Source organism: Panulirus ornatus, chromosome 72 (assembly GCF_036320965.1).
Source record: "Panulirus ornatus isolate Po-2019 chromosome 72, ASM3632096v1, whole genome shotgun sequence".
NCBI classification, from domain to species: domain Eukaryota; kingdom Metazoa; phylum Arthropoda; class Malacostraca; order Decapoda; family Palinuridae; genus Panulirus; species Panulirus ornatus.
In genome coordinates, this window is record NC_092295.1 from 9,114,545 (window position 1) to 9,128,791 (window position 14,247).

General features: G+C 40.2%; 1 protein-coding gene across 2 annotated transcripts in view; it reads right to left on the reverse strand.

The window, feature by feature from the left end:
* Positions 1–14,247, reverse strand: part of LOC139748126 (uncharacterized) — a 465,017-nt gene that overhangs the window by 407,068 nt on the left and 43,702 nt on the right. The gene's annotated exons all lie outside the window — the stretch shown is intronic.

The window sequence follows — 14,247 nt, forward strand, 5'->3', positions numbered from 1 at the left end:
TCATACTCGATGTAACGTCATGCGGGTGGAGTCTGGTAACCTCTCTCTCTCTCCTCTCTCTCTCTCTCTCTCTCTCTCTCTCTCTCTCTCTCTCTCTCTCTCTCTATCTATCTATCTATCTATCTATCTATCTTATAAACCAACCTCCCAACTCAGTCTAAAAATCCAACCGCTACATACTACACTCCCTAGACAAACACGAATCACCCTCCCACTTACGTCCAGGACATCCCCTAACGCTACAACACTACAAACGTCCTTTCAACATATCCCGTGACCCTTCATGTTACGACTACCATAAAGACACAGAGGGCCTACTTAACTGTCCTGCTCTCTCAGCACATAGACGCACACGCACACAGATGGACGTGGCCAGTTTCCTTGGTCCTGCAGGAGCCTAAGAAGTGAAGTCACCTTACGGTGAGGTTGTCGTCATCATCATCGAAGTACAATCTCGTCGAGGAACTTCCAACCCAAAGGAGTCCATCACTTCCCTAGTGATGATTGTAGCGCAGCCTTGAAGCTGCAGGAACCCCTAAAGAAGGAATCCAGAGGGTTATACAATGCCATATACACTAAATTTACCTTCACGGAGGAGTCTTTATGAACACCTTTGCTACTGTTCTTGTTCGCATACTTACAGATCTAGTTTGATAAAAATGGATTTCATCTGTGTACTCACGGTGAAAAAAAATCTTCACTTTTTGTGTGAAACCATATGACACAATGGACGAACGAGTGTGAAAAATGCCTACTGATCTGGCCTCACACTGGTAACCCAGCTTTCATAATACTGGAATGTAGCGACTGCTAACATCCGAGCATAGTGCTTTTTAACAGCAATAATGTAAGGCATATTGATTTCACACTGTGATCCATATAACTCTTAAAGTAGGGCTACCATAATCAACTGTTAATTTGTCTCACATTCACGCTCACCAACCCTACCTAGACAACACAGTGTCGTACAGATCATTTCGAAATTCATCGGACCCTTCATGTAAGACACTTTTTTTTCACCGTGTGTACCTGTTCAAGTTACTTCTATCTCTTCACTTATATGGATGTATGTTACAAGAAGGGAATTCCATCTCTGCACCCATTACAAAAATGTGACTGGAATCAAAACGTCGCTTTAAACAAGTAACTGACTTCCACTGGTGACTGCCGTCCCGTTTTCACCTCGCATCGCATACCAACCCGACCAAAACACCCCATATCTGCCACTCTATCATCAAACACATTTAACAAACCTTCAAAATACTAACTCCATCTCCTCCTCACTTCATAGTTACCTGTTATCACTGCCCCCTTTTGCCCCCTTCACTCTACTATTTAATGATATTCTTTCACCCCAACACTCATATGCCCTCTTTTTCAACCGCTGCACCTTCATCTTAATCTCCTGCCGCTTTCTCTTATACATCTCCCAATCATTTGCACTCCTTCCCTGCAAGTACCGCCCAAACAACTCTCTTTTCTCTTTCACTAGCAACTTTACTTCTTCATCTCACCACTCACTACTCATTTTAATCTGCCCATCTTCCACCTTTAGCAGGTTATATGCATCTCTTGCACATGCCATCACTGCTTCCTTAAATACGTCCCATTCCTCACCCTCTCCCCTCGCTTCATTTACTTTCACCTTCTGCCATTCGTAACTCAATCACTTCTGGTATTTCTTCACACAATCCTCCTTTCTAAGCTCACTTACTCTCACCACTCTCTTATCCCCGACATTGTTTTCTCTTTTTCCAAAACCTCTACGAACCTTCATCCTCGCTTCCACAAGATAGTGATCAGACATACCACCAGCTGCCCCTCTCAGCACATTTACATCCAAAAGTCTCTCTTTTACACGTCCATCTATTGATATGTAATCTAATAATGCCCGTTGACCATCTCTCTTACTCACAGGCGTATACTCGTGTATGCACCTCTTTTTTTAACCAGGTATTCCCGATCATTAGTCTTTTTTCAGCACACAAATCCACAAGCTCTTCATTTCTATGCGTAGCATTGAATACGAATCACCCTCCCACTTACGTCCAGGACATCCCCTAACGCTACAACACTACGAACGTCCTTTCAACATATCCCGTGACCCTTCATGTTACGACTACCATAAAGACACAGAGGGCCTACTTAACTGTCCTGCTCTCTCAGCACATAGACGCACACGCACACAGATGGACGTGGCCAGTTTCCTTGGTCCTGTAGGAGCCTAAGAAGTGAAGTCACCTTACGGTGAGGTTGTCGTCATCATCATCGAAGTACAATCTCGTCGAGGAACTTCCAACCCAAAGGAGTCCATCACTTCCCTAGTGATGATTGTAGCGCAGCCTTGAAGCTGCAGGAACCCCTAAAGAAGGAATCCAGAGGGTTATACAATGCCATATACACTAAATTTACCTTCACGGAGGAGTCTTTATGAACACCTTTGCTACTGTTCTTGCTCGCATACTTACAGATCTAGTTTGATAAAAATGGATTTCATCTGTGTACTCACGGTGAAAAAAAATCTTCACTTTTTGTGTGAAACAATATGACACAATGGACGAACGAGTGTGAAAAATGCCTACTGATCTGGCCTCACACTGGTAACCCAGCTTTCATAATACTGGAATGTAGCGACTGCTAACATCCGAGCATAGTGCTTTTTAACAGCAATAATGTAAGGCATATTGATTTCACACTGTGATCCATATAACTCTTAAAGTGGGGCTACCATAATCAACTGTTAATTTGTCTCACATTCACGCTCACCAACCCTACCTAGACAACACAGTGTCGTACAGATCATTTCGAAATTCATCGGACCCTTCATGTAAGACACTTTTTTTTCACCGTGTGTACCTGTTCAAGTTACTTCTATCTCTTCACTTATATGGATGTATGTTACAAGAAGGGAATTCCATCTCTGCACCCATTACAAAAATGTGACTGGAATCAAAACGTCGCTTTAAACAAGTAACTGACTTCCACTGGTGACTGCCGTCCCGTTTTCACCTCGCATCGCATACCAACCCGACCAAAACACCCCATATCTGCCACTCTATCATCAAACACATTTAACAAACCTTCAAAATACTAACTCCATCTCCTCCTCACTTCATAGTTACCTGTTATCACTGCCCCCTTTTGCCCCCTTCACTCTACTATTTAATGATATTCTTTCACCCCAACACTCATATGCCCTCTTTTTCAACCGCTGCACCTTCATCTTAATCTCCTGCCGCTTTCTCTTATACATCTCCCAATCATTTGCACTCCTTCCCTGCAAGTACCGCCCAAACAACTCTCTTTTCTCTTTCACTAGCAACTTTACTTCTTCATCTCACCACTCACTACTCATTTTAATCTGCCCATCTTCCACCTTTAGCAGGTTATATGCATCTCTTGCACATGCCATCACTGCTTCCTTAAATACGTCCCATTCCTCACCCTCTCCCCTCGCTTCATTTACTTTCACCTTCTGCCATTCGTAACTCAATCACTTCTGGTATTTCTTCACACAATCCTCCTTTCTAAGCTCACTTACTCTCACCACTCTCTTATCCCCGACATTGTTTTCTCTTTTTCCAAAACCTCTACGAACCTTCATCCTCGCTTCCACAAGATAGTGATCAGACATACCACCAGCTGCCCCTCTCAGCACATTTACATCCAAAAGTCTCTCTTTTACACGTCCATCTATTGATATGTAATCTAATAATGCCCGTTGACCATCTCTCTTACTCACAGGCGTATACTCGTGTATGCACCTCTTTTTTTAACCAGGTATTCCCGATCATTAGTCTTTTTTCAGCACACAAATCCACAAGCTCTTCATTTCTATGCGTAGCATTGAATACCCCATGCACCCCAAGTATACCCTCAACTGCCACATTACTTAACTTCGCAACTAAATCATCCATCATTAATACCCGGTCTCAAACATGAAAACTGCTGACACACTCACTGAGCAGCTCCCAAAACACTTAACTCGCGTGATCATATTTCTCATGACCTGATGAAGAAACACCAATAATCACCAATTTCTCGTCATCCACTTTCAGTTTTACACACATCAATCTATAATTTATTTTCTTACACTATCACACAATCCCATAACTCCTGCTTCAGGAGTAGTGCTACTCCTTCCTTAGCTCTTGTCTTCTCACCAACCCCTGACTTTGCTCCTAAGACGTTTCCAAACCATTCTTCCCCTTTACCCTTGAGCTTCGTTTCACTCAGAGCCAGAGCATCCAGGTATCTTTCCTCAAACATACTACCAATCTCTCCTCTTCTCATCATGGTTACATCCGCATACACATTCAGACACCCCAATCTGAGCCTTCGAGGAAGATGAGCACTTACCGCTTGAATCCTCCTTGTTTCCTCTTTTAGAAATTGAAATACAAGATGAGAGGGTTTTCAGCCTCCTGCTCACGCCCTCTTTAGTCGCCTTCTATGGCACGCAAAGAATACAGAGGTATAATTCTTTCTACCCTACCTCAGGGGTGCGCGCGCGCGCGCGCGCGCGTGTGTGTGTGTGTGTGTGTGTGTGTGTTACCAGAATCCATATGCTCGAGGTTACACTGGGAGTGAAAAGTCACCTCTGGAGGAACTGTATCACTGGAAGTACTGTCTCTGCTATCAGAAGCAATGAAGAGTTTTATCAAGAGAGTGAAGCAAGTGTGTAAGTAGCCAGTAAAGGACGGTGAGTGGTTACAAGTGAAGACGGTCTGTGGAAGGAGGGTTTGAGGTAACCGTGTCTGATCAATTTATTTCTGGATGAGGTGGTAAGGGAGGTAAATGAGAAGGATCTGGAGAGAAGGGTAGGTGAAAGAATCATTTCAACATTATCAATATCCCCAGTGGGGAAATTTACGATTTGTTGACTTTGCAGAGTTTATATGCATTCATACATCATACAGTTTGTAAACTAATTCACATAATTAAATAAGATTTTCAATAAATGTTTTCAATAAACGTATTCCTTTCCTATTTGTAACTTACTGGATCCCAAGACTATAAATGTCTGAATCCCTTTATGCTCGGATTGGGAACCCTAGTCCAGGGATGTGTTGAAATGAAGTTTGTAGTAATAGGATTGGGAACCCTAGTCCAGGGATGTGTTGAAATGAAGTTTGTAGTAATAGGATTGGGAACCCTAGTCCTGGAATGTGTTGAAATGATGTTTGTAGTAATAGGATTGGGAACCCTAGTCCTGGAATGTGTTGAAATGATGTTTGTAGTAATGTAAGGATGGGTGATGTACAGAACATAGATAGGAGAGCGATTCGCATTTGTCTGGGGAGTATGGTTTCATATGGACTGATGTCAGGTAAGGGGGTGCTTATAATATGAGTTGGGAAGGCATTTGTTTAGTGCTTGCCGGGTCATTTCAGTATGTTTTGTTAATGTAATGTTTACTGGGGGAGGAGAGGAGGGATCTGTGAGGTGTTAAGCTTTAGTGTGAGGCAGGGATAGGCTTTTGTTCCGCGATTGTCGGGTCATTTCAGTATGTACGTGTTTTGTTAATGTAATGTTTACTGGGGGGGGGGGGGGAGAATCAGTGACAAGAGGTTATTAAGCTAAAGTGTGAGGCAGAGATAGGCTTTTAAGTTCTACTTGGGGCTTGGTAGTTCGTTATGGAGTGGTTTGTGGGGGGAGGGTCCAGCATGTTAAGGTGGGACGGTACTGAGGGGATCTCTGTTCCATCGTGTAAGTGCTGAGTTATATGGTGGCTTGGAAGCCAAACTGTTCTGAGTTTTCTATTTTTCTGTATCTTCGTTACACTTGTTTTAACGAGGATAGAAGACCGTAGGAAGGTGAGGCATAGTTTACAGTGGACCAGATGAATGGTTTATAGGGTATACTAAGGGATTCTTTACATTGTCCAAACCTGGTGCCAGTGTTCTGAGGACATTACACCTGCGTTGTATGTGTGTTGCTCTTGCTTTGGTGTTACTGGTGTGGGGAATGAATGTCATAGGTGTGCTGTATGTAATCCCTTGAATGGTTGTTGTTTGTTCAGTGGGAGTGGTTGTCCATTTAAAGTGACTGGAGGGAGGGTGTGGGCTGGATTCTTGTCTATCTGGATTTAAAACAAACTAACTGAAGACTTCTCTGGAGATGCAGCCATTGTATTCTGGATGACCCATAGTTCCAGTTATGAGATGTCGTGTTACATGTTTGCTGTTATTAATGTAGTGTGTCGGTGTTGTGATGTGTTGGTGAGGTCTGCACATGAGAGGATTTCCGGTTGTGGTTCGCTGGAGGAAACGGGATGTCGTGTAGGAACTGACTGATGAGGGTTGGAGATAGAACTGCTCCTTGGCGAACTCCATTGTAAACTTTAAGAGTTTTTGAAGTGAAGCCATTGTGAATGGCTCTAGCATGGGGACTAGTTACTGAAACTATCCAACCATCTTTTGTCACTGTTCTGGACAGTGTCAAATACTTTGCTGATGTTGGTCACCACTATTACTGAGCATGATGGAGGTTGTAGTTAGGTGAAGCCATATAAGAAGCGTTATGTGAGGTCAGTGTATAGAGTGGTGGTGTTGTGGGTGGGTCTGAAGCCATGTTGTGTAGGTGGGAGAAAAATCTGTTTAATTCTATTGCAGATCAGTGTGTGTGTGTGTGTGTGTGTGTGTGTGTGTGTGCGAGTGTGTGTTTCTGGAATGGTGACCGGGAATTCCTGGTTTAAAAAGGACACACACATGTACACATGGGAAGTATTTGAAGTAAAAACAAGCATTATTTGATTTTGTTTTAATTGAAAGGCATGCTAAAGAGAGATTTTTGGATGTGAAGGTGCCAAGAATGGCAACTGGCAGGAAATCTGATCACTACCTGGTGCAGATTAGAGTGAAAGCTTATAGTGGTTTCTGAAAACAGAAAATAATATAAGGGGGAGAAGAGTGGTGAAAGAGAGTAAGCTGCAATGACTGGCTTGTGTGAAGAGATACCAGGAGAGATTGAGTGTAAAATGGCAAAATGTGAGAGTAAATGTTGACAAGGGAGAGTGACGAATGGGAGGTATTTACAGAAGCAGCAATGACATGCGTAAAAAGTGTGTCATACAGATGCGAGGTGGCCTAGTGAGGAAGGAAAATGAGAGGTGGGATGACTAAATGCTGGTGAAAAAGAAGAGAGAGATGTATGGGTGTTACTTGTAGGGAAGGTTTATGAGTGACTGGAGGATGTACCAAAGAAAGCAGCAGGAGGTCAAGACTAAGGTGTAGGGGTTGAAAAAGACAGCTAATGAGAGTTGGAGAGAGCAAGTACCAGCAATCACCAGGAGAATATGAAGATGTTTTAGAAGGTTATAGTATGAGAGATACATGAGAACAAATGCAAACGATGGTGAAGAAGGCAAAAGGGGAAGTGATAATAAGCTATGATGAGGTGAGGGGGAGATGAGGTGAGTATTCTGAAGGACTGCTGAATGTGCTTTCTGATGGGATGCCAGATGCAGGGTGTTTTGGATGAGGAAGTATGAAAAGTGAGAGTCATGGAATGTGGTTTGGGGAAGAGAGAAGTGGTGGTGAAAGCCTTACGCATGATGAAATGTGGCAAACCAACTGGAGTGGATAGCACAGCACATGAATTTCTTAAGAAAGGTGGCAACTGTGTTGATGACTGATTAGTAAAGATTTTCAATGTATGTAAGGATCATGGTGAGGTGCCTGAGGATTGTAAGGATGCAAGTATAGAACCAATGTAAGAAGGGATAAATGTGAGTGCTCTAATAACTGAGGTACAAGTTTGCTAAGTACACCTGGTAAGTTGTAAGGAAGAGTCTTGATTAAGAGGGTGATGTCATCTAGGTGGATCTAGGTAAAGCACGACATCATCTAGGTGGATCTAGGTAAAGCACATGATAGGGGTAAAAGTGATGCTTTGTGGAAAATGTTCCAAACATATGGTACTGAAGAAAAGCTTTTAAAAGTAGTAAAGTGTCTTTATCACGAGTGAGGCGTGTGTGCGAGCAGGTAGAGATGAGAGTGACAGGTTCCAAGTAAATGTGGGTCTGCAATAGGGGTTGTATGATGTCACCATGGCTGATTAATTTGTTTATGGATATGGTGGTGAGGGACATAAATGCAAGGGTCTTGGATAGAGAAGGTATACAGTCTGTTGGGGCGGGGGACCTAAAAAGTGAGGCTGCTGTTGTTTGTTGATGAGACATTATGCTGGTAGCATATTTGAGCGAGACACGGCAGAAGTTGATGTCTGAGTTCGGAAGAATGTGTGAAAGGAGGCAGTTGAGAGCAAATGTAAATAAAAGCAAGGTTATTAGGTTCAGCATTGCAAAGGGACAAGTTATTTGGATTGTGAGTATGAAAGGAAAAGACTAAGTTGAAGAGTGCTTTAGATACCTGAGAGTGGATATGGCAGCAAATAGGAGCTGCAGTGAATTGCAGGATGAGTGAAGATGTATGGCTTCTGGGAGCATCAAGGAATGTGTGGAAAGGGAGGTCACTACCTGGAAGGGTGAAGATGGGTATGTTTGATGGTATAGTAGTTCCAGCAATGTTGTTTGGATGTCAGGCATGGGTTACATGTGAGAATGTACGGAAGAGGATGAATGTGTTGTAAATGAAATGTTTGAGGACACTTTGAGGTGAGAGGAAAGTTGATAAAAGTAATGATTGGGTAAGAAAGAAGTGTGGTATTAAGAGGAGTAAGGTTAAGATGGCTGTGTCAGCAGTGGAAACAAGAAGATAGAGACCAAACTGGAGATGGAAGGATGGAATAAATAAGGCTTTGTGTGCTCAGAGTCTAAACATGCTGGAGTTAGACATGCATGCATGGGATAAAGTGAACTGGAGAAATGTGATATCTTTAGGGATTGTCAGTAGAGAGGACTGTGGGGCCGGGCTGAGGATAGGGGGCTGTGGTTTCAAAGCAGTACATGTGAGGTGAATGTGGCCTTCTCTTCATATAATCCCGAAGCTGCCTTGCTAACATGGGAAACAGAAGAAAAATATATGAAAGGAAAAAATGAAAATGTATGGAGTACTGCTCTCACACCAAGGAAGGTTTGGATTCAACATACAAACTTACTAGACAATGTTGAGTCTAAAGCAGTCCAACTTGTCACCTTTTCAAGTCTGACCTCAAAACTCAAAACCTGGCCAACTTGCCTTTCATTGCAGTGTTATTCACTTTCCCTTTTCTATAGATACCACTTGGTTTCTGCTCCCATAGCTGCTTGTGGGCCCCCTTCATTAGCTCAATCACATAATACCCAGCAAACTATTACATCTCAAGATTACTAGGTGGCCACTGGTAACTCAAGGGTGGCCCACTGTGATATCTGTTTCTTTCATGCTCTGCAAACCCTTGTGTATCTTTATGCCCCTTTTTAAAAGGCAAATTTTCCATCTTCCAAAACTCTTAAAGTAATTTTCCTTTAAGGCAAATGTTCCACTTATTCCAAAACTCAAAGTAATTTTCCTTTTCATGTTTTCCCCTCTCTTTAGCCCTTAACATCTTTCAATTAAGGCCCCATGCCGAGAGCCTTGAACAGAAAAAAAATATTTGACAAATACTATACATATAGTCTTTCCTTCTTTTTTCTCCAAATCTGTTTCTATAGACACTGCCAAACTTTTTATCTACAATCACTAATTCACTTATCTTTGTAATCAATTTTCACCATTTTTTCCTGCAAACTCTCTCAGTACACAAATACAAGAGACTATCACTAACACTATCGTTATTGCTAAGTAATCCCCTAAGAACCATTCATGGGACTCCTACAGCTTCAAAGCTGTGTAAATAGGCTCCTTCACAGTGAGATCTTCAATGGGAATGTACTCTCTTCTGTCCAGTGATAATGGTACAGCCTCAATGAGGGTTACTTCTCACTTATGGTGTTATCATTACAGGTGGAGTACAGTGACACCAACATAAGAGATCCATATCCAGAATGTAAATACTGTACTTAAGACCTGACAACTTCTATGAGATGTAAGAATCTAACAATTTAGAAAAAGAGACTACATGAAGTAAGGCCCTATTGTGCTGTTTAACTTAAAAAGCTTGACCCCTGAAAATGAAAATCCTCCAGAATTTATGGTGAATGACTGGGAGTGCAATCACCAGTAAAGTAATACTCTGCATTCCAAAGCATGGAATGAGAAAGAAAGAAAAATAAGCCTGCTTCCTACGGACTCCTGCCTACATGCATGGTGCATACTAGTCACAACTCATGCAAACATATATGCCTCAACACATACATATAAACAAAAAAATGCCCATACATTATACATGTGTGTGAACACACATATACAAATTCAAAACATACCCAATATCTGAGGGATAAAACAAAGAATACTTGTTTTCTCACAGGTACAGTGAAAATCATACAACAGTACACATTTTGAATAACGAAAGCTCTCATTCCTATAAAACACATGCTATTATCTTACTAGAATGATGAATTAGATTTTGCATAAATAAACTTGCAAAAAGTCACCACAAATACAAAATCAATAGATTTACCTTATTAAGCCCACAGCATTTTAGCCTACCCCAGCAGCAGCATACAAAACAATGTCTAAGACATGCCAACTGATCCTTTCAAAAGACAGCTTTGCCTTAGAAATCATATTCCAAAATACCAAAATAATGAGAAACCAATCACAAATCAAGTGTTTTGAGGCCAAAACATGCACAAAATTCCCAGTCTTGTTGTCACAACAACATCATCAAGCTAACCTGAGATGGAAAATGGAGGCTAGGTAATTCCTTGCAAATACTTGCATAATATGACAAGGTGTCACCAAATATATAATCAATTTTCCACTTTTCATTGAGTTAAATCAACTTTATACATCAAAATTTCACTATATCAAGAATCACAAATCAATTCTCTGCTTATCATGTTCGTACATCCACTTAATGCATGAATGCATAAAGAGAATATGACCAATAATAAAAGTTTCTCTACTACAAACTCTGTGGATGAAGAACACTGAATTTTGAAGAAAAACAATGAATAAACACAAAAGGAGTGTACAATTAATTAGCCACCATTGCAGCAAAAATCAAAAAATTAATAAAGAACCCCATGTGAACAAAACTTATTTGCTCATATCAAACTAATAATGTTTTTATCACTCTTGCTCTAAATTCCCTTAAAAAGAATAAACAAATTTCAAAAACCCTTTGACTAAAGATGCTGCATGTGTGGTATCTCTCTGCCATACACTGCAGATGCTACAAATAGGGACTACCACTTTGAAAAATGCTACACGAGGTGATGCAACATGAATTATCGGTGTTAGTGTTGTCCAATACCACCCAAAATGTATTGATGTGTGATAACTCAATTATTTTACCCTTCATGCGTTAATTACCATCAAGATATCGGTAAGAGCAGTACAGTGTGTTTTCTTCCACTAACATGGCACGAAAAAAAATCCACAAACTTCATACACTAACTTGATGCTTCATTGTATTCTTTATAGCAAAAGAAATATCCACATAAACATCTAGTACCAAGAAAAATGCAACTGCATACTTATACATCCAGGAATAATGATTGGCTTTCAGCACACACATTTTGACACCCCACAGCACCCACAAATACAACTGCATGCAAACAAGTTTTATATTTTTTTCTAACCAGGAATAGGAACTCTATCCATTACCAGTCACAATGTAATGTGAGAAATATCTTTTTTTAATTTCCAAAAATCTGCTGCACAGGTGGGTGCTGGGTCATGTGCATGCAACTGTGAAAGGATCACAAATTTTAGTCTACCTTATGTAAAGAGAAATCTCATTGTATAAATACATTGGTTATCTGTAACACATCTCTGATTTTCACAACTGGTGTCTCAAATTTTTTCTTATCCTGTTATAAATGTATTTATATCTTTCAGATGCAAAGTTTCCTACACTGCAACTTTAAATTCAACTAGTTTTCATCCACAAATACTTTACCACTAATTATAAATCTGTTTTACATAAAAATCTTTTCTTCTTTCTTTCATACTTGTCAACTGTTCACAAGGAACACATACAGAAAGGTAGCAATCATTCATATCCATTTTTCATTCCATCTATCCATCTCCTGTTCAGTCTCCCACTTCTTTTTCCCTCTATTTCTGAAACGTACTTTTTCATCAACCTCTCCTCACTCACTTTCTCTGCATGTCCAAACCATTTCAACACACTCTCTTCAGCTTTCTCAGCCACACTCTTTATTACCACACCTCCTCACCCATTCATTAGTTATTTGATCAAACTCTCTCACACTTCATACTGTCCCCAAACATTAAATTTCCAACACATCCATCCTCCTCCACACATCCTCACATCCATACAATATTGCTGGGACTACTATATCTTCAAACATACCCATTTTCACCTTCTCAGATAACAACTTCTCTTTCCATATCTTCACCCTCTCACCCACCCTATGACTATTTCAGCTTCCATGGTTCCATTTGCCACCATGTGCATTCCAAGTTTCTGAAACATTTTACTTCTTCCAAATTTTCTACATTCAAACCCATAACCTAACTAACCTCTCCCTCTATCCTACTAAACCTAATAACCTTGTTTTTATTCTTACTTACTCTCAATTTTCTCCCTTCACACGCTCTCCTAAACTTAAGTCACCAACTTCTGCAGTTTCTCACTCAAATCTTCCATCAGTGCTGTGTCATCAGCAAAAAACAGCAGGCTCACTTCCTATGCCCTTCACACCCTACGGCCTCCATACTCACCCCTCTCTTCAAGACCCGTACACGTACCTCCCACACCACCCCATCCATACACAAATCAAACAAGTACCATTCAGTCTCCTCTCTTCCTACTTGTATACATGCCATAAATTCTTAATAAAAACTTCTCACTAGCTTGTATTAGCTTCTCCTCCCACACACCAACAAACTATCTTTCCAGCCCTATCTTATGCTTTCTCCAGATCAAAATAAAAATCTATTGGGATGATCAAGTATCAAATAAGATCACTCCAAATAAATCAACAATTGCATACCACTACAAATACTGTACCATGAAACAATAAAAAAAGGAGAAAAAAAAGTAATGCTGCCCACAGCAGCAGTAAAATGTGATACTGTATTTCATAATCTTACTTTCCAGTAGACAGTGAAATTTGCTCATTTTTGCCCTTCCTTCTTACTGGCTATTACAAAACACCTAATAACCATGATCATCCATTTCTACTTTCACACACAAGTCTTGTGATAAATGACAACTTTCCTTTTACACAACTTTAATAACTGGCCTCTTCAGGCCCCATTTTAAAAATGGTTATATCCAGAACTCCAAAAATCAAACAGAGCCTGTAATTTTCAAAACAGTCAGTTAAGGAAAACTAGAATTAAAGCAAAGAAACTAAATGTTTACAGAGGAAAGATGATATAGGCAACAACAACACTCCCGTAACAATACAATTGCAAACTTTTTGCTGCTGTAACAAAAACTTGTACATCTGGCATTATAGATGACAACATTCATCGAAATCATGTGCATAAAAAATTTTGATATACTTTCCTCTCAACTCTCACAATACTCCATACACGATGAAACATCAAGATTATACAAATAAACTGGATACATACATCAGCAACTACGTGGCTCATGCAACTAATCAAGATGGCTATACAAACCAAAATAAAATAACTCAAAATGTTGTCAAAAGCTGCACTGCACTTCAGTCCAAAAAGCAGTATACATATAGCAAGTGCAATGGAGAATTTTCATTATCACAGTTTCATCTACAGCAAGCAGGTGCAAAAGAGGCAAGCATCAGTAACAGCAACAGCAATTCCTCCCAGAGTATACAAGTATGGATCACAAGGGAAGTTACAAACCTTATCTAATTACTAACAGCTAAATTTAAGTTGAAGATAAATCTTTTAGTCAGCTCTAACGATGTGAATGTTACATGAGTAAAACAATGATGCACTACACAAAATAATCACAATACTATAATGACATTTTCTAAACAGCAATGCTTTTGGGTCACATCATCACAGATAAATAGGTGCTGAACAAATTCTCCATACAAACCAAAGATGTTGTAATAATATTGATTTTAACAAATTCTTTGTATCCTGAAACATACAAAAAGCTGCTCACATTCTCCCATATTCCAGAAACAATTAACTGTACAACAATCTGATGTTATTGCTTCACCAACTTAATAAGGCATCAGTAAGAGTTGCTGAAGAAATGCTTTTCCAAAATATTTTCCAAGTGTAATGGAAA